Raw genomic sequence first — 18424 nt, 5'->3', positions numbered from 1 at the left:
ACTCCTTACCCTTCCTTGAGCTTCCTCAGATGAAGGGCCTTACTTTACTATTTGCCTCAAAAGCCCACTTAAGTAAGACAGATTCCAGGGACTGAGATCAAAACAGAGGAGCCAACATAAAAGTAATACTCCCATAAAAAGTAGTCAAGTTGGTAACACTTTGTACCGAGAACTGGTGATCAAGAGCAATGGCTCCATAAAACACTTCTACCATTGTTTTCTAACAGGAAAATAAAATGAAGTTAAATATTTTATGTGCATAAAGAGAACAAACACAAATCTTTCCCATGACTGTTTTATTTTTTTGACGTAAATCATCTACTTGAATCGACCCGTATTAGAATACTTGCATTTGAATCTTTTATGTTACCTATATGCCTTTCTTAGTTGTAATGTGGAAATCTGGAAAACCTTACAGGCATTCTATTAAGAAGCAGATTCATAAATGTCCTCAGCCTGAATTGTAGTTTTGTGGGTTAAAACAAAAATGACATACCTCACAGACAATGAGACATAAATAGTTTGGAAGGCCAAGACTCATTGCATGTAGTCACTTCATGTTTCTTTCTATCCACTTCTGTAATAACAACTTAAAGTAGCATGTCACCAAATGATGCAAAAAATATCTGGTCAAACTAATATAGTTTAAAATTCATTAACTCTAAATGCAGAACTTACTATAACTCCTCATTTTTAATATTTTTCTTTGCATTTTAAAATAGGGATATAATGATAGAAGCAAGTGAATAGGGTTAAAATAGTAATAATTTTCTCTAAACCCATTATTAATACAGCTAATGGTCGGGTTGTTCCAGTAACTTTTCTCACTTGGTTCTAGTTCATTAACAAGCTGAGTGGTTATCAACTACAAGTAGCAACCAAGTTATCAGATTTGATGGCTTGTGTAAGCAACCTGTGAGAGGCAAATTATTCTTTTGGTCTAATAGCATCTTTCTCTTGCCCTTTCCTAGGTTTTCTCCATGTCTTGTTGATAGCATTCTCTGGTTCACTCAGTGACCATCTAATCAGTAATTTCATCAGGTTACTGGGCAGCAAACTCAGACTTTTCAAAGTCCTCTGGAATTGCCTTTAAATCATTTGTAAAATGTTCTACATACTCTTTCAGATTTGAATCGAATAGTTTTACAGTGATACATTTAATACATAATATAGTTTTCATCGATTCAAATGATTTTAATATTAATATCACTCAGGACTTCTCCACTATGCTTTTTCCCAGCTACACACTGTAGCGGGAAGAGGAGGAGAGCTTCACTTTAAATAGAATATTTTACCAGAATGTAGCCATAGCTATTGACTATAGTAGCTATTATAGATTTTTACAATATATTGTTAGTGAAAAAACAGGCTATCAATCTGTAATTCAGCAGGATCCTATTTGGTATAAAATGTGCATGTGTGTGTTGTGCATGTGAGTAGATGTGGAAGTGCATATACCCTTAAAGGTGAATAGTGGTTATCACAGGTCATATATTACAGTCCAGGGTCCGACTAGTATAGAGGTTAAAAAAGGGATTCTGGAGCCAGTCTGCCTCCAAAGGAATCCTATGTCTGCCTCCATCCGAATCCTATCTCCAAAGCTGTGTTACATCAGATACTACCCTTCCCTGTGCCTCAATTTTCTCATCCGTAAAGTGGGTTACTGTGAGTTTTATAGAAGTTATTTGTAAAGCACTTGGAACAGTGCCTAGCACACTGTAAGCAACTTTATAAATGTTTTTTGTTATGGGTGATTTTTTTCTTCTTTTCATTTATTGGTAATTTATGATTTTTCTATAATGAAATTCTTAGCAATTTAATAAAAGTTTTTTAGCTAATTGCACACCAAATCACAGATAAGGCTGACTTTCACCCTTTCAAATTGTAATCATTTCCTATCATCTTTCTGGTGAAATTTAAACGTCTTCTGATTCTTGGAAATGAAAAAGCCATCTGGTCCCTGTTCCTAAGAGCTTATAGTTCATAATAAGGAAGCATAAAAAAGACCTTTTGCCCTTGAAATACTGGTAATGAAGTGTAAAATTTTCACGTCAACCCCAATCGTCTTTCTCAGGCAAGGAGAAAAATTTAACTTTCTACAAAAACTGATCAAGATATATTCCTACCTTAATACCCCCCAAATTTCTTCCCCTTCTCCTTTTTTAGAATTCTGAATTGAGGCATTTGTTTTGAACACAGGAAGTTAGCAACTGTTTGTTCTAAATACTAGAAGAGCCAAGTAGGTAAATCAAGGTACTGCTTATTTTCCATATTAATTTAATGAAGTTCCATTATTCAATCAACATAATTTTAGCTCTAGAAGCCAACTAGTGATAGCAGGGCAATTCAGACCTTCTGCTCACGACCTTTGGAGTACAGTGGGGAGTTGGAAGGGCCGGGGAACTGGCATTTTTGACAAAGTTTAACACACCCAGCTGATTCCTCTGTACTCAGTTTTAAGAACCCCAGATATAAGAGACAATAGCATTCAAAGACTTGCGTTTGCATTCTCCAAAATCACTAGCAGACCTCAGAGAAGTCACACAATTGCACAGAATTAAATGAAAAACCAACTTGAAAGCACATTGCAAAGTCCTACAGCATTATATAAATGTTATCAGTTCTGCCTCACCCTGGAGCTCACTTTCCCTCCCCCTACCTCATCTTTGCTGCCTCACACTCTGTGCCACGTGCCTCCGGCAGGAGGAATTGGTATTCAAGACCAGGCACAGACCCACTGCCATGCAAGGGCTCAACCTTGCCACCCACAGAAGAGACCCTTCGAATCAGGAGCAGAATTTTTGACACATTTTCTTAGTGCAAATATAGTCACTCAAACTGAGATTCTAAATATGAAGGAAAACTTGAAAAGAAATCACACCAATAACAAGAATACAAAAGCGAGATCTGGTGAGTATAACAAATAAAAAGGGAGAAAATAAGCTCATAGGCTAAATGGGTGTGGAAATACAAAAACCACATATAGCACTAAGATGAAACTTTGGCTTGATACAGGAGAAAGGAAGCCAACAAAGGAATTTTACACATTTCCCTGAGTTACTCATTTTTTTTTAAGAGTCCGAACAACTGAAATCAGGAAACACCTGTGCTTGTTAACATTAGTTAGGAAATGACTTTAAAAACTTGGACTCGGTTTAGATAACTGATGGCAGGCAGTGATATCATTCTAGCGTCCATATTTCCATGTAAATAACAAGCTATTTCTCTTAGTTTGCGTCCATTTTTCTAATAGCAATCAGAGGCTAAACGCATTATACTTATGAGGTAATTGTTCTATTTTTTAAGTTTTAAAATTACTTGGCACTTAGCCACATGTTTCGTTTTTGTTCGCATTTATAATTATTTGATAATTGTTATAACCACCCAGAAATGTCACCGTCATTACTTTGAGATGAAAATTAACGTATGGAATGAACATTTCAAGAAGACAAAAATACAGTGTTGTAATAAGATGATGGCACAGAAAGTAAAAAATGAGAATACAAAAAGGATAGGCCCTTTGATCTGGAAGATGGCTAGATAACTCTAGACAAAATCTTTATTTTATATATGAGGAGCCAAAATCATAAGTTGAGCATTTCCCAGGTAGTGTTTTACACATTCCTGGGTCTTCAGACTGTGGGGCCAGAGTTCCCCAGAACAGGTTTTAGTCTCAAGTAAACTACTGACTCAACATACCTTATCTCTAATGGATTTATATAAACAGCAGTATCATTATATTGCTTTGATATGTTTTGTTAAACAATAAAGTAAAACACAAATTATGGGACAGTCGATTATTTATATTAGCTTTCTTAGAAAGATAGTGCCAGGCAAATTTATTTCTGTCATTTTCCTTTGATGTGCCAGTTAAATTATAACCTATGAAGAGAAGTTATTTTTGTTGTTTTTAAGAAAATTACAAGTTGAATTTTGTGCCACTGACAACAAGGTTTGCATAGATCATGTGATTGCCTTATAATTGTATTATATCCCACTTTTTAAAATAGAAGATTAGAATACACTCTGTTCTACCCAAATTTTGTTTTAAACTCTTAAAGAAATATCTTTTCAATGTTTGATAAACACTCTAAGGAGTTTACAGATATTAATATTAATTATTAATAACTAGACTAATCAGTAATAATTAGATTTATTAATAATTAGATTTAGAGCTATTAATTATAATAATTTAAACAAACTTCAACAAACTAACGATTACTGAGGACAGATTAAGAATATACAATAATCATCAAGAACAGTACTCTGAGATAAAGATAAAACAAAGATCTTTAAATTAAAAAAAAAAGCAATTTTCTGTTTTACTACTTATTAAGTAATTTGGTGTATACACTGCACCAAAATAGATCATATATGGAGATATCTACTTCTGGTCATATAGAGTGACTGGTGCTGAGCTTGCCCTCGCACTGAAAACAGCTGTAAACATCTGAGGTAACTGACTGCAGGCATCTGACAATAAATACTGTAGGACTGTGATCGTCAAGAGAAGGGAAACACAAAGAGAGCTCCATGTCTTTTTCAGCTTTCTCCCTGGGGACACAAACTGGACTATAAGGAAGTGGAATTCAAGGGAATATGGAAGTCCTGCTGAGCTAAAGAGGGACAGATAGAGTTTAGAATGGCTGTGGACCCTGGGATTTGTAAGGCAGTGTATCAGAAAGGAATTGTGAAGAGGAAGTGGACAATAAAGACTTCATAAATGTTCCCCCACAGCTCATGTGCAGAATGAGATTTCATAAGGTCTAGTAGAGAACGGCTGCTGCAAATAAGAGAGATGGGCCAAGATATCACAAGCTGTGCAGTGCTAGAAACACAATAATATTGGACCAACCAAAGTGGAGAGACCTTACTCAGTACCTCATGCGTTCAACTGAAACTGCAAAGAAACCATGCCTTAGGAGTAAGTACCGTGCCCCAGAGAAAGGGCCATGCCTCAGGATTAAGGACAAAACTGAAACAGAACTGCCTAACAAATGATAAAACAAAACCTAACAAGATCAAGAGGATTTTTCAGTAATTTAACAGCCTGATAGAAGAAGCATCAACACCCATTAAAGGAAGATAAGCCAAATTTTCTATAACTTCCTTTTGACAACATTGAAGAATAATTTTAAAAATATTAGACATGTGAAGAAACAGGAAAATGTGATCCATAATCAAGAAAAGGAATAATCAGTAGAAGCAGAATCCAAGGTGACCCAAATGTTGGAATTAGCATATTAGGTCCTTAAAACAGCTATTATAAATATATTTAAGGATGCACAGGAAAAGACGGATATATTGAGTAAACAGATGAGGAGTATCAGCAAAGAAATAAACCAAATGGATATATTAGAAATAAAAAGTTTTAAATTATATATATTTGGAGTCCTAATAGGAGAGAAGAAAGACAAAATGGGGTAAAATAAAATGTAACAAAATAATGGCAGAAAAATTCCTCTAATTTGGTGGAAAACATCAGCTAATAGATTGAAGAATCAACAAACTACAAGCAGAATAAACACAAAATAGCCAAACCCAGGTACATCATATCAAAGGTTGACAACAAAAGATAAAGAGTAAATGTTGAAAACAGAGAAAAAAGTCAGTTACATACAGGGGAACAATGCTTTGAGTGACAGTCGACTTCTCATTAAAAACAGTGGAGCCCAAAAGAAATGGAATATCACTAAAGTGCTGAAAGGGGTCAACCCAGAATTCTAAATGTGGTAAAAATATCTTTTGAAAATAAAACAAGAAATGTTCAGAAAAATGAATGCTAGAAGAATTCCTTGCAAACCATTAGAAATACTAATATAAGAGTATTTTAGAAAGATGAGAAATGACAGCAAGGGGAAACCTGAGTGACAAGAAGAAAGCACTAGAATACAGGAATACTACAGGAAGAATAGCACCAGAAATAGTAAATAGACGTACAAGTATAAAAAACTATCTTTTTTTTCCTCTTCTTCTAATTTACTTAAAAAACAAAACTTTTTAAAGACAAATACATTGTCGGATTTTTAACTAATATAGAAATAAAGCATAAGATAACAATAACAAAAAGGATAGAGAGTTAATAAAATTATGATATTGTAAGGTTATGTTTTACATGAAGTGAAACAACATGAATCTAAGTAGATTGATAAGAATGTGCTGTCCAATACAGTATTCACTAACCACAAGTGACTAAATTTCAACTTAAATTTATTAAAATTAAATATAAAATTCAGTTCCTGAGTTGTATTAGGTACATTTCAAGGTCTTAACAACCACATGTATTTAGTGGCTCCCATATTGGAAAAGCACATGGAATATTTCCATCACTGAAAAAAGTTTAGTTGGAGAATTTGAGCCACACATGTATAACTTAAAACCAATAGTGGAATTAAAATAGAATCCAAAAAATAGAAACCAAAACAGTGACAGGAAAGGAGGAAATGAGAAAAAAAAACCAGATGGGATAAGTAGAAAACATACTTAAATCCAACCATATCAATAATTACATTAAATATAAATGAACTGGACAATCCTATGAAAAGGAAGAGATTGCAAAGATGAATAAAAAGCAAGTTTCAACTATATGCCATCTACACAAGATGTATTTTTAAAGACCCAAATAAGTTGAAAGTAAAAGGCGGGAAAAAGATAGACCAAGCAAATCTAAGAAAGCTGGTGTTGATATCATCACTCCCAGTAAACTTCAAGTCAAGAATTATCAGAATGAAGAGTAACATTTTTGTTTCAATACATGATTTTTATTACATCTTTAAAATATCACAAATACAAGTAAGTCACAAAAACGAGTAACTCACAAATACGAGTAAATCAACATCTTGGCGTTTCTGTAGCTGGACAACTTAGATATGATTCAACAGCATACAGAAACACAGATACCATCCCCAAATTTTATGATATCCTTGTTTGTGGCTTGTTGAATCAAAGCAGCTGAATTTGATACAAGTTCACTATCATTTCCTTCAAGAATTAACTCATCTTTCTGGGCTTGAGATACTGAACAAGCAACACCTGACCTCATCCAAACCCTGCAGATGTATTTTTCACCCCAGAAATTTCAGATTTCAACAAGAGAACCCTTTTCCTGAATAACGATGTTGATGAGGAAGTGAGCACGCACAGACCTCATCTTGTAAGGGAAGCCCAATGTAACACCCTTGATCATGTTCTGTGCATGACTACAGATAGTGTAAACAGTAGTCAGTTCCTTTCTATTTCCCCGCCATCTGTCAACCCAGAGCCTCTTCTTTTTCTTTCCAAGGAAACCAAATTCTACATTGATGTGATTGAAATCCCTCTGCAGCCCTTCACCATAACTGGGTGTCCCTTCAGAGTGATGTCCACGTTTTCTGGAATGTCCACAGTCTGATTGCTGAGAATGGTCTTCATCCTCGCAGTAGATGTAGCAAAGAAAAGCAAGAGTAACATTTCTTAATGATAAATGATCATTTCATCATTAATTAAAATTAAAAATTCTAAATGTCTATGTGAATAAAAAGCTTCAAGTACAAGAAACAAAAATGAGAATTAAAAAGGCAAATACATAAATCCATAATCATGGTTGAAGATTTTAACACCCCTCTTTGTAATAGACCCGGTCTTATTTTACTATAAGACTGGTATAATATAATAAATATAATATAATATAGTATAATATAATACCGGGTTTTATATTAATTTTTGCTCCAAACGACGCATTAGAGCTGATTGTTTGGCTAGGTCTTACTTTCAGAGAAACAGGGTAGTGTCCTGAAAGCCAGAGAACTGATAGTGTAGATTGCAGTCCAAGTCTGAAGGCCTGAGAACCAGGAGCACCAAGGCCAAAAGAAGATCAATATCCCAGTTCAGGTGGTCAGGCAGACTGTGAATTCAACCTGCCTCTGCCTTTTTGTTCCATTCAGGCCCTCCATTCAGGTTTGGATGATGCCCACCCACATCGGGGATTACTCAGTTTACCGATTCAAAGGCTAATCTCTTCCAGGAATACCCTCACAGACACACCCACACAACGTAATTCTAAGTAATTTATGAGTCAAAGAAGAAGTCACAGGGAATTTAGAAAATACTTTAACCTGAATTATAATAAAAACAAAAAAAATTTCAAAACTTGTGGAATAAGCTAAAGCAGTGCTTAAAGGAGAATATAAATATTTATATTTACATTGGAGAAAAATAAAGTTCTAAAAAACTAGGGAAAAGAAGCAAATCAAATCTAAAATGAGTAGCAGAAAAGAAATACTTAAGAGCAGAAACCAGTAAAACAGAAAACAGACAGAACAGTGCTCACTTCAGCAGCACAGATGCTAAAACCGAACGATACAGAGGGTTAACATGGACCCTATGCGAGGATGACATACAAATTCGTGAAGTGTTCCATATATATTTTTTTAATTCTATAGAGTGACATAATTTTCTAAGTAAGAAAGGAATACAATCGAAATAAGAATTTTTTCAGGCATCTTGTAGACTCCCTAAATGTAAACACTTCTTAAAAATAATTTTAAAAATATTTCATAAATATGCTTAAAAGTTAAAAAAAGAAAACAGACAAAATAGAGAAAAATGAATAAAGTCAAAAGTTGGTTCTATGAAAGATTAAAATTTCTAATCCCCTAGCAAGACCAATCAAGAAAAAAAAACCACAAATTACCAATATTGGGAATGAAAAGGGGACATCACCACAGATCATATAGATATTAATAGGAGACAAGGGGGAAATTATGCATAGCATTATGCCAATAAATTGAACCACTTAGATGAACTGGACAACTTTTTTTGAAAAAAACACAACAAATAAAAATTGACTTACGAAGAAACTGATCCAACAGAAAAATCTGAAGAAAAAAAAAATCTGAATAGCCGTATTTCTTTTAAAGAAATACAACAGGCAAAACTCTGGTGGAAGGTGGGAACTGGAAGACAGATTGAGAGAACTCTCTGGAATGATGGCAAATTTCTACATCATAAACTTTCTGTGTTGGTTACAAGCATGAATCATTGGCGCACTCATAAAATTGTACCCTTAGGATGTGTACATTCCACTACATGCATATTTCACCTCAATTAAAAATAAATAAGTTGCATCCCAAAAGCTATGACATAAATACACAAAACTTGAAACAGTCTGAAATTTTAAATTTTAAAGATAATTGAAGTAAAATGTTCCATAAGATGTGTTAGCATAATGCCAAAATTATCCTATAACCTTATTTGGAAAATGTTTCTTTGTCTTCTGAATACAAGTTCTAAAATCCAAACCCCATCTCATTTCTTTCTGTGACAGTAATAATAATTGTGCTAATGTATCCTTCCAGATTCAGCTTATGACCCTTCTTTGATGTAATCTTTCTGGAACCACCAAGAGGATGTAAGCTCTCCTCTCTTCCCTTGCCTCCCAGTGTGAATCTGTCTTACAGCACCAACGTACTGTATTGTGATTGTCTAAATATAGTTATTCTCCCCCACCCTACACTGTAAATTCTTTGAAAATGTTGTTTTTATCTCATTTTCCCAGTGCCTGGCACGTTGCCAGGCCTAGTAGCTGGTCAATAAATACTGGTTGATCAAATGGTTGAATGACATTCTTGTGGGGAGTCTTTGAGCCAGAATACGCTATTGGTCTTGAGAAAAATACTTAAACATTTTCCCTTTAAATAGGATTGCCTTCCTGCATGTTACTAAAAAAACATTTTACAATATTCCAGCACAGCTGAGGAAAGATAGAACATCCAAGGGAACAAAAATAGTAGATAGGAGATATTGAATGAAATGCTCAAAAACGTTTCAGTTCAAGATTAAATGAAAAATGGAAACGATGAAGGAAAACTATGAGATAAAATGAAGTGGGGAAGTGAGGCCAGGGACATACAGCACACAGGCTTTAGGAGATAAGAGGAAGAAAAACATGTGGGAAGGGGATCTTTCTAAATTATTTTTGAAAAGGTGAGATAGTATGCAAACTTTATGAGAAATGTTATTTATCCTTTGAGACATTTATTTTAAAATGGCTTTTCTAATGATGCATAAATATATGTGATATTTTGTTATAACAAATAACAATACAGCTTATTACCTCCTATAGATGTGTTGTGATGGCAAGGTTAGGTGGGCTGTTTTCATTTTAGGTTAGGTGATTTGTACTCAAATACTTGTACATATGAACTCCCAGGTACGAGACGTGTAGTATACTATTATAAACAATAATATCTAGCAAGAGATCTTGTAAAACTTACCAAGTCTCTAAATTAGTATCAGTAGGATGAAAGGAAAGTAACTTAGCAGTTATAGATAAATGATCAAGAAAAGCTAAAAGAAGGCTCTCAGTTTGTGGAGAAATGAGTGAGATTTTGCTTGTATCAGAAAAGGCATCATGGCAGTTGAGAAGAAATAGGATTGAAAACCTGAAAGGCCTAAAGATTGCAAGGCTTATTGCAAGGTTTGGGGCCAGGAATACTATGGTCTGGGACAGAGGAGAAGTGTTGGTAACAAACTGCCCTTTTACTCACAGGTATCTACCTATTAAAACAGGTCCACGTGACAAAGTTTTATTTAATGGCTTCTAGTATCCTAAAGTGAAGTAGTCAAAAAATGTATTTCACAGTCAAGCTTTCTCTATCATATGGTAGATAAGAGGTCATGATCTGGAGCCAAACTGCCTGAGTCCAAATCCTGGCTCCTCCACTTATCTCTGGGCAGGTTACTAAACCTCTCTGTGCCTCTGTGCCTACTGTATGAATCTTGGACTCTAGAGAAGGACAGTGAAGCTGGCATCCATCGGTTCTGTTTTGGAAAGCTGTAGCCCATAGCATGACCCTTCTCATCTCTAAAATAGGAAGATAACACTTGATGGCACCTGCCTCAACAGATTATTTTGAGAAGTAAATTAGTTAATGCACTTAAAATACTTACAACAGTGTCTGACACAAAGTATATGCTTGAGAAATATTTTGTAGTATTATGGAATGAATAAACAATTCTCTTCCTCTGAAGGAAGTAAATACAGTGATTAGAGGAGGGAAACAGGAGTCAGCACACACACACAGACACACACACAGTCACACACACATGCACACACACACACACACACTACTTATACACTTCCAGAATTCTACCAACCTCATTCAGACATTATGAGACTTAATAACCTTAAAAGACTGTATGACTAATTTTCACCAAGCAAATGTCTGAGGTCTTCAAATCTCAGCATTCTAAGTAAAATAAATTAAAAGAAAAAAAATGGAAGATAATAGCCATGAAAACAAAAACAGACCTAACCCCCGAAATCAGGTGAAATCTTATCCTGTCTTCACCACCATTTGCTACATGATCTTTGCAAGCAGGAAGATCTCTTCCTTCCACAAACACTCTCGGGGAATACCTGATGAGGACATTGTCCCTGCGCTGAAGGAGTGCAGAGTCCAGTGGAGAGGAGCTCGTACGAGTCCAACATAACATGCATGCTCTGACTGAGGTATGTGCAAAGTGTCATGGCAGTCGTTGTCGGGGGGACTTGATCCTGGGAAGACAACTGATCTGGTTATAAGAAACGAGTAGAAGGGAGCTTGTAGACCGTGTCTTCATTCATTCATTTATTCACTCATTGAAAAGATATCTATTGAGGGCCTACTACATGTTAAGTACTGTCTAGATGGTGGAAATATGATGGAGAGTAAAACAGATTTTGTTTATTACAGTTTGAGGCAGAAGAGATAAAGCCATAGAGGTAGGAAGGGGCCAGGGCCTTACATTCACCTTAAGGAATTTGGATTTCTCTTGAGAGAGAGATGAGAGGCCATTGAGGGTTTCAAGCAGGAGCCATACATGATGAGATTTAGATAATGCAAAGATCACGCTGGCTATAATGTATAAAAAAAATGGATTGAGAGGGACCAAGATTAGGGGAAGGTTAACCAACCATCATCCAAATGGCAGATGTTCCAACTCCTGACCAGGATAGTGGCAGAGTGAATGTCAAGGACTGGTGGACCGGGTGATAAATTGGATGTAGGAGCATGAGAGCAAGAGAAGGTGAAGCCCAACTCTCAGATCTCTGCATGGGGTAACCGCACAGATGAAGGTGGCATTGCTCCAAACACCAGTTTGGAGTTAGGCATGGTGAGTTCTGTTTCAGATGAATTAAGTTGAAGAGTGCCTGAAAACATGCAAGTGAAGCAAGTGGATACGTGGGCTGAAGATAGAGACAGGGAAACACCAACATCAAAAAGGTAACTGACTCCCAGGCACAAGTGAGACTGCTCTGGGAGAGCTGTGGAAGGAGACAAGAGGCCTTGGGCAGGGCTCTGGAGTGACTGGGGTATACAGTGGGAGAGGAGACTGGAAATAAGGGAACAAGGAGGCTAACTGGTATCGCTGGAGCTGTGGTCTGCAGGACGAAGCTGCAGGAATACTTTCATCAGCTGGTTAACAGGTGAGAGTAATCAAGCTAGCTCTTGGGATTGATCCCTAAAACAGCCAATTAATTTTATTCTTTTCCAGAGTTAAGGAGAGCATTTCCAATCATCTGTCAATGAATGTACATCCTATTTGTAAGTAAATGCTTCCAGTGATACGAACCTCCAAATGAAAGAGTATAGCTACACTAATTCTAAAGTTCATCAACATTATTACAAAATCAGCAGTTCTGGAGGGGAGATAACGAAGTTATATTATCTCATTTGATTCAGGAGTCCCACCCCAAATCGAAGTCTAAGAGGCACTATTGTTATGTCACAAAGGAAGGAACATTTTCTTTATGCAAGGAAAGTTTCACATGGAATTATGGGATTATGTTCTGGATTTCTGTTTCATAAATGGTAACACTGGAAAATTTTATGTGAAAAATAAAATGTTTCTACCCTCATTGAAGAATGTGACAATTTTAACTAATGCATATTACTTTCTCCTGCACAACCGAGCATTAGTATTTCACATGCTTCTCATATTTGAAATGCACAGTGCCACCTAATGGCCAAAAGCCATAAACTGAAAGAGAAAGAACAAAGATCAGAACTAAAATATGACTGCTACAACTACTATTAATAATAATGAAAATAAAATCAAATTTCCAGTTTCAAAATAGTTTAATCAACTGACCTTGCATATAACAATTTTATCTTTTCCCTAATCATTGTTATATAACAAATGATAACAAATGATCATATTGCATAGATAACTATAAATCATATTTTAAATTTAAGTAATTCATGACAAACCTATAACCCTAAATTATATACATTTTTCTTAAATCACAATATCATTCGAAATACCTTGAGTGAAATAATATATTCAACTAGGATAAATCTACTTTTCTTAAAAAAAGAGGTGAAATTAGGGGGATGGAGAAGGACTTTCTCTTGATTTGCACAAGGCTAATGCATAACCAGTCTTCTTCGTGGAAAGTAATTCTTCTATGCACTCTCCTTGCAGCCCCTCAAGACTAGGGACATTATAGGACTACTGTACGAATCTTGGACTCTAGAGAAGGACAGTGAAGCTGGCATCCATTGGTTCTGTTTTGGAAAGCTATAGCCCATGGCATGACCCTTTTACAACCAGCTCTGGGGTCAAAGGAATTTTCCATTGCTCACACATGCCACCCACACTCTGGGGGCATAAGTGGGAGAAGGAATTAGAGGCACGTGTCTGTGTACCATCTTAGTCAATCTCCCCTGAGGAGCAGGCAAACTTGCTACTCCAAGGACAATGCTTCAAAGACTTACACTTGGGTGTAGGGCTCCCAGGTTAAATGAGTCACCTAGGCTTTCAGCACAGTGGCCTCTTCAAAGCTACATTGCTTTGATCTCAGCCCTTCTCAAGTGGTTTGGACCATATGCTATAGAAATTGATGACTCCCCATAAGAATTGTTTTAAAGATATCCTGCTCTATTGAAAAGGGATTTTTTTTAAGTATGCTGTTTCACTGTTCCCTCATCAAGTAGGATATTAAAATGAGAAAAACTCCACTAAATGTTGTGATGTGCAAAATTGATATTTTACTGCACAGTCTTTTCCACCTGCCTTTAAGTTCTTTGGGGAACTTAAAGATTACATGTTGCTTTATGAACAATGTAAATTTTTTTGAATTACATTCCAAGCTTACCAGAAAGCAAGGGGGATTTCAGTAATGCAAAACACATTAAAAAATTTTTTAAAAGGAAAGGGTTTAAACAGAGAGGTAAAAACATAAGTTGCTTACCAGGGGGTTATTATTTTACGTGGAGATGATTAGAATGACGCTTTTCACTAATTGGCAGCAACAGTAACATGAACACTAAGCTGTTACTCTCTTTGTTTTCTTCCTCAGATAAGATCCTGAAATGTTTTGGAAAGGAAGAACAAGGAAGGGGTGTGATAAGGAATGAATGATTCGTGGATAAGGTTGAGAGCTGCGGCCTAGATGCTATGGAGATCAACATGTCATTTACTAGGCTTTACCAGGCACGGGCGCTGGAAGAGGCATCTTGTGTACATCACTCCATTTACGTCTCACCACCATCCTTCAAGATAGATGTTACTATCCCACTGTGAAGCTCAGAAAAAAAAAAAATCTTTTTTGAAGCTTAGGTTAGTTACTTGAGGTCCCACAGCTAAAAAGACATGAGAAGTTAAGTGTATTCATGGCTAATTAAGTGGTTCTGTCCTCTGGCTGGTCTAGGGACTGGCAATAGCTATATCATCTGGCGATTCTCCCAGGGGAGACATTTTTAAAAATCCCTTCCAATAGTTCTGTTCAGCACAGCAGTCTGAGAACCACTTTATCAAACCTGGAGAAAGATCTCTACAGATAAGGCATAGGGCTCTTGTAGATCTTTCTCCTTATTTCTTTTGAATTTTTTTTTAAATATAAAATTCTCTGTTGTTTCCTCTATGTATCCATGCTTATTAAATTATATTTCAGAAGATACATACAGGCATTAAAAAGAAAAAAAAAATTACTACTAGCTGGGCCAGTCAGAGATAAACAGACTGTTTTGGTACATCTCTTTCCACGCTTTTTTCTGTGTTTAAATACATCCACACATATTTTAACAAAAACAATAAAAATGCATAACGTTCGATGCTTTCTTTTCAGTCTTCAATATACTATGGACATCTTCCCACGACAGTAGACATATCTGCAACAACACGTTGAATGCTCATCTTATATTCCATCAAATAAATCCACCACCTAGTCAACAACTCAACTTTTAGTCAAATCTACTCAACGTTTTTATTAGTGACTTAGATGAAGGAGTATGTTCATCAAATAGCTAGATGACATAAAGCTGAAAGAGATGGCTAATATTCTACATTTAAAGAATCAGAACATAAGTCTTAATAAATGGGAATTATGACCCTAAATTGATATAAAATTTGATGAATATAAATCTTCAAACAGTGTCTAGTGTCTGTGTCAAAATCCCATATTTCTGGGAGTGGGGAGCATGTGGACTCTGAGAAAGGGGCAAAGGTAGGGTAGGCAAACTGACTGACCTGTCCACTTAGGTCAGGCATCAACAAAGTACAGCGAGATTAGTGTACGACATAAGCAATGAGAATATACATGGCCACCTAAGAACATGTAAAATGTTAAGCTCAATATAAATGCGTCACTGCCTCAGAAGAGCTTGGCCATCTGCTCTCATAGCAGGTTCTGCTGTAGTTTCCCCAATAGGATTTTCCTGGGAGAAGGCCTGATGTTCAGATCCTGGGTGCTGCCTGGGAGGCTAAGTTTCCACGGCTTGCAAGCAGAGGCCGACTGCTCTAAGTTTGCAGACTGCTCAGAGACTAGAGCCCAGCAAGGCTCACTCTCTCCTATTTCATGTAGCACGTATTTGAAATCGAGCTAAATAAAACTCTTGGAGTTTTTGCCCACAGATCACTTCTAATAGAGAGCTCTAATATTAGCTAACTTATTCACTGAAAAACATCTCATCTTCAGGCATTTTGAGAACCAAGTGGTGTGGTTTCCTTGGCCAGTGTTGGGTGTTTGTACAAGGTAGACTGACAGAACTCTGCCATTGTAATGTTGGGAATGAGACATCATGTCCATTGGATGTGAGGACAACCAGATGTGGGCTGTGTGAACCTACAGGGAGGGCATAGTGATTTCCCCTGCTTCTGGATGGAAGACCTGGGACCACTCCTTCATAAGCCTGATCTGTGTTGCTGTCATCCTTGCTCCCCTGTCTGCCGTGCTTTTGGGTTCTGTGGTTCTGTCCATGCCACAGTCCTGTGAGACAAGGTAAAACGGGCGTACAGCTAGCCACGTGCCTCAGCTTTCAGCTTCAGCTGTCAGGCCCTCTGTGGAGGTGGAGGTCTATCAGTCCATGCAGCTGTGGTCAATCAGACATTTTACAGTTTTGACCCAACAGATTCCTTCTGCCAACTAGAGAGGTTAATAAAAATTAGCTTACATTTGATTAATTCTGCAACTTCCCACTTTCCCTCTCCAATCATCTGTAAATGAAAATGTTTATGCATAAACACTATTCCTACAGATCTTTGAAAAAATGTTGAGTGATCATGTGGGTTTGTGAACAGATAGGGAAGACCCTTATTGGTGGTATTTTAATGAGAAACTTCTTACTGATTGGATGAGAGTTTAGTCTATCACATTTTTCCTAAGGGCAGTCATTTACCCTCCTCTTAATTTACTAGGTGGTCTACGCATAGTGTATGTCACCTTCCTGTTTGATGAATTGTTTAAGTTCTGGGACTCTTGGGCCAGTGTTCCACACAAAGTCAGCTATAGGCACAGCTATTCCACCATTTATCATTATTAAACTCTTTGTCAACTTTTTGGAACACTTTAGTAAGAAAACCTTAAGAGTATTTGCCACTTTTTAGTTTTTTGTGCCACTTTGTAGTTTTTTACTCTAACTACAAGGAAGAGAGAGATGGCCTTTCTCTGATACATCGATGCCATAGTTTTGGTATCAAAAACCAGAAGGGCATTAATAGACAGCTGATCCTATTCATCAAAGAAAAGTCAGCTGCTCTAAGTTCAAAATAATCAACTTCCTGGTTTTATATATATTAGATTTTTAAACTTATGCATACCCTTCTAGTACAAAAAGGGGGTTTCTACAAGTGATTTTTAGATTCGTTTATGAATAAAATGGGTGTTTGTTTGGTGATAAGAAATTAATATATTTTTTAAGCTAAAAGCATTGAGGCTGTACTTTGTGTATCATCTTGTTAGAGCAAATACCAAATTATTTCTTAAGGAGCATCTGAGCGCTGACAGACAGTGCTTTCTTAGCCCCCTCCGAGTGTAGCTGCAGTGGCCTGTCCACCATATGTCAGGTACCTCAGATTTAATAAGAAGGTGTCAATCCCTCCCTCACTTGCTTGATTATTAAAACATATGTCTCTGAGTTTAACTGGCAACATAGAAGCTCTGTGCTCTAGGAACCTACCAGGATGTTTAAATTGGGAACTCAGTGCTACTCCTTGACTATTGAAAAACTTCGGGAAATGAACAATAATTGTGAAAGATTACCGAAGGATAACAGTGCACCCATTCTTTTAGATCAGTAGTTTTGAAACTTCTTTTTTAACCATAGAATCCTTGTTCAAATCACGTCTTTCTTAGATACCCAGGGTCAGAAACTGGTATGCTGGGAAGGGAGAGGGAGCTTGAGGCCCACCACTGACAGGTCCCCCAGAGCACAGCTCAAAAACCACTGCTAGTTCCTGTAACACCTATCCACACAGCACGGGGCAAAGAACCAGAGTGGCACACACACCCAGACTGGATCATGGGGCCTCCCTAGAATGGCTTCACTGAATTATGCTTTGACCATGCACCCTTACGTCTCACTCTGGCTGACATTGGAAGAAACAGTCCCATGAAATGACTGCAGTATTTCCTACAAAGATATTTACCGACTTGTTAAAGATATTATTTACCTACTTGAAGAACATCTTCTCTGGGAGAACCCCAAGTAGAAAATGTTTCCTATTCTTTGCACCAGAAATCACTTTTTTTCCTTCCTCCCTCCCACCCAAAATCCGCTTCAAGCCATTGTGTAGGACACGGCTCCCTGACCCATGCTGGTATTATGAGCCTTCTCTCCCAGCAAGCTGAGGCAGTTGGTTGTCCACAGCAGCCCACACCGACCTTCAGCTGCTCACAGCAGCCCAGCTCCAGGGAGAGCCGTTGTTCACAATCTTAGCTGTAGAGGGCGCAGCTCACTGGGCCATGTGGGAATCAAATCAACGACCTCAGCATTAGGAGAATGGCCACCGGGCCAGCCCCAGAAATCATTTAAATTCTTCGGAGCTAATGGTTTATTTTCTCCCACGGATGCAGTAATTTATCCTTCCCTCTTTGGTCTGGCCACTAGAAAGCGTAATTAAGCCTGTAGACGACCCCCAGCAAGATACACAGGTGATTCATGAAACAACTTCTCACTCTGCT

The 18424-nt window shown here is 37.0% G+C and overlaps 1 pseudogene across 1 annotated transcript; it reads right to left on the bottom strand.

The window, feature by feature from the left end:
* Positions 1–6821: 6821 nt before the first annotated feature.
* LOC308497792 (large ribosomal subunit protein uL6-like) lies at positions 6822–7576 on the bottom strand (annotated as a pseudogene). The gene has a single exon. The product of its transcript is annotated as a large ribosomal subunit protein uL6-like (transcript).
* Between the last annotated feature and the right edge of the window lie 10848 nt (positions 7577–18424).

This window comes from Rhinolophus hipposideros (assembly GCF_964194185.1).
Source record: "Rhinolophus hipposideros genome assembly, chromosome: 5".
NCBI lineage: Eukaryota > Metazoa > Chordata > Mammalia > Chiroptera > Rhinolophidae > Rhinolophus > Rhinolophus hipposideros.
The sequence above is the reverse complement of the archived record's forward strand: the minus strand, read 5'-3'. Positions and strand labels throughout refer to the sequence as shown.